Source organism: Arachis stenosperma, chromosome 3, assembly GCF_014773155.1.
Source record: "Arachis stenosperma cultivar V10309 chromosome 3, arast.V10309.gnm1.PFL2, whole genome shotgun sequence".
Taxonomy (NCBI): Eukaryota; Viridiplantae; Streptophyta; class Magnoliopsida; order Fabales; family Fabaceae; genus Arachis; species Arachis stenosperma.
This window is the reverse complement of record NC_080379.1, coordinates 48,074,520-48,078,139: the sequence shown is the minus strand read 5'-3', so window position 1 is coordinate 48,078,139 and position 3,620 is coordinate 48,074,520. Positions and strand designations below refer to the sequence as shown.

General features: G+C 40.2%; 1 non-coding gene across 1 annotated transcript; it reads left to right on the top strand.

Annotated features, from left to right (window-relative positions):
- Nucleotides 1-2,227: 2,227 nt before the first annotated feature.
- Nucleotides 2,228-2,331, top strand: LOC130971273 (small nucleolar RNA R71). The gene has a single exon (XR_009082500.1). It is a non-coding gene; the product is annotated as a small nucleolar RNA R71 (small nucleolar RNA).
- The last annotated feature ends 1,289 nt before the right edge of the window (nucleotides 2,332-3,620 follow it).

The window sequence follows — 3,620 nt, the reverse complement described above, 5'->3', positions numbered from 1 at the left end:
GGTCGGGTAGGGTTGAGACTCAACCCGAACGAGAATCCAACCCGCACCCTACCCTACCCGCTGCGGATCGGGTTGACAACCCTACCCGATCGGGTGAGATCGGATTGGGTACCTGCGGGTAGGGTACATGTTGCCACCCCTATCGACGGGGAAACAGAAGGGAAGCAAGAAGGAAACGGAGAACAGAGGGAGGGGGTGACGGAAGAGAGGAAGGAGGATCGCCGCGCCGAGCTGCTCCCTGCGCTGGTTGCAGTCACTGTCGCCAGAGCCAGAGGAGAAAGAGAGAGAATGCTCGCGAGGGAGAGGACAAACGCGAGAAGGAGAGCTCGTGTGCGAAGGACAGCGCCGCCACTTCGTCGCCGCGCAGCTGTTGCTGCCACCCCGTCACCATCGTTGTCGCGGCTGGAAGCATAAAGTTCGAACAGAGGAGGAGAAACCACGAGCGAAGGGTGACGCTGGGCTTCTGTCACTGCTACTATCATCAAGCGTCGCTGTCGTTACCGCCAAAGGCCAAGGCCCTATCGTCATGGAGCCTCACAGGTGATCAAGTCAATGTTGTATAGTCCCAACACGAAACTTAGAGTTTGGATATGGGGTCTTAACACCAAACTTAGTGTTTGGTTGTGGCCTCCCAACACCAAACTTAGAGTTTGACTGTGGGGGCTCTTCTTGACTCTGAACTGAGAGAAGCTCTTTATGCTTACTCTCTTTTGTCACAGAGGGATGGCCATGTGCCTTAAACACAAGGTAGTCCCCATTCAATTGAAGGTCTAATTCACCTCTACTAACATCTATCACAGCTCCTGTTGTAGCTAGGAAAGGTCTTCTAAGGATGATACATTCATCCTCTTTCTTCCTAGTGTCTAAGATTATGAAATCAGCAGGGATGTAAAGGCCTTCAACCTTTACTAACACGTCCTCTACTATTCCATAAGCTTGTCTCAATGACTTGTCTGCCAATTGTAATGAGAACAAGGCAGGTTGTACCTCAATGATCCCCAGCTTCTCCATTACAGAGAGTGGCATAAGATTTATCCCTGACCCCAGATCACATAGAGCTTTTTCAAAGGTCATGGTGCCTATGGTACAAGGTATTAAGAACTTGCCAGGATCTTATCTCTTTTGAGGTAAAATTTGCTGAATCCAGATATCTAGTTCATTAATGAGCAAGGGAGGTTCACTTTCCCAAGTCTCATTACCAAACAACTTGGCATTCAGTTTTATGATAGCTCCTAAATATTGAGCAACTTGCTCTCCAGTCACATCTTCATCCTTTTCAGAGGAAGAATAGTCTTCAGAGCTCATGAATGGCAGAAGGAGATTTAATGAAATCTCTATGGTCTCTATATGAGCCTTAGATTCCTTTGGATCCTTAATAGGAAACTCCCTCTTGCTTGAGAGACGTCCCAAGAGGTCTTCCTCACTAGGATTTTCGTCCTCCTCCTCCCTTGTGCATTCGGCCATATTGATTACATCAATGGCCTTGCACTCTCCTTTTGGATTCTCTTCTATATTGCTTGGGAGAATACTGGGAGGAGTTTCAATGACTTTCTTACTCAGCTGGCCCACTTGTGCCTCCAGATTTCTGATGGAGGATCTTGTTTCACTCATGAAACTGAAAGTGGCTTTTGACAGATCAGAGACTAGATTGGCTAAATTGGATGTGCTTTGTTCAGAATTCTCTGTCTGTTGCTGAGAAGATGATGGAAAAGGCTTGCTATTGCTCAGCCTATTACGTCCACCATTGTTAAAGCCTTGTTGAGGCTTTTGTTGATCCTTCCATGAGAAATTTGGATGATTTCTCCATGATGAATTATAGGTGTTTCCATAAGGTTCACCCATGTAATTTACCTCTGCTATTGCAGGGTTCTCAGGATCATAAGCTTCTTCAGAAGCTGCCTCTTTAGTACTGTTGGATGCGTTTTGCCATCCATTCGGACTTTGAGAGATCATGTTGACTTGCTGAGTCAACACTTTGTTTTGAGCTAATATGGCATTCAGAGCATCAATTTCAAGAACTCCCTTCCTCTGAGGTGTCCCATTATTTACGGAATTCCTTTCAGAAGTGTACATAAATTGGTTATTTGCAACCATGTCAATGAGTTCTTGAGCTTCTGCAGGTGTTTTCTTTAGGTGAATGGATCCACCTGCAGAATGGTCCAATGATATTTTCGAAAATTCAGATAGACCATAATAGAATATATCTAATATGGTCCATTCTGAAAACATGTCAGATGGACACCTTTTGGTCAACTGCTTGTATCTTTCCCAAGCTTCATAGAGGTATTCACCATCTTTTTGTTTGAAGGTCTGAACATCCACTCTAAGCTTGCTCAGCTTTTGAGGAGGAAAGAATTTATCCAAGAAAGCCGTGACCAGCTTATCCCAAGAGTCCAGGCTATCTTTAGGTTGTGAGTCCAACCATATTCTAGCTCTGTCTCTTACAGCAAAAGGGAAAAGCATGAGCCTGTAGACTTCAGGATCTACTCCATTTGTCTTAACAGTCTCACAGATCTGCAAGAACTCAGTTAAAAACTGATAAGGGTCTTCAGATGAAAGTACATAGAACTTGCAGTTTTGTTGCATTAAGGCAACTAGTTGAGGTTTCAGCTCAAAATTGTTTGCTCCAATGGCAGGAATGGAGATGCTTCTTCCATCAAATTTGGACGTTGGTTTGGTAAAGTCACCAAGCATCCTTCTTGCATTATCATTATTGGGTTCGGCTGCCAACTCCTTCTCTTGTTCGAAAATTTCTGAAAGGTTACTTCTGGATTGTTGTAATTTAGCTTCTCTTAGTTTCCTCTTCAGAGTCCTTTCGGGTTCAGGATCAGCTTCAACAAGAGTGCTTTTGTCCTTGTTCCTGCTCATATGAAGGAAAAGAAAACAAGAAAAGAAAGAGGAATCCTCTATGTCACAGTATAGAGATTCCTTTATGTTAGTAGAAAAAGAAAGGGGAGAAGAGTGAAGAAGAATGAATAGTCTGTATAAAGAGTAAGGATAGGGGAGGTAAAGAGAAGTGTTAGTAAATAAATAATTAAATAGAATAAGAAAAGAGAGGGAGAATTTCGAAAATAATTTTGAAAAAGAGGTTAGTGGTTTTTGAAAATTAAAGATAAGATATAATTAAAATTAAAATTTAAAACAAAAAGAATTTTTGAAGAAGAGATGAGATATTTTCAAAAATTAGAGAGGGAAAAATAGTTAGGTGGTTTTGAAAAAGATAAGAAACAAACACAAAGTCAAAGAGTTAGTTGAAAAAGATATTAAAATCAAAATTTGAAAAGATAAGAAGATAAGAAGTTAGATAAGATATTTGAAAGCAAATTTTTGAAAATGATAAAATTTTGAAAAAAGATAAGATATAAAAGATATGACAAGATATGTTTGAAAAAGAGTTAATTTTTAAATTAAAATTAATTACTAACAAGAAACTAAAAGATAAGATTCTAGAACTTAAAGATTGAACCTTTCTTAACAAGAAAGTAACAAACTTCAAATTTTTGAATCAATCACATTAATTGTTAGTGAATTTTCGCAAATATGATATAAAGATAAGAAAAATATTTTGAAAATATTTTGAAAAAGATTTTTGAAATTTTCGAAAAATAGAAAAAAAATGA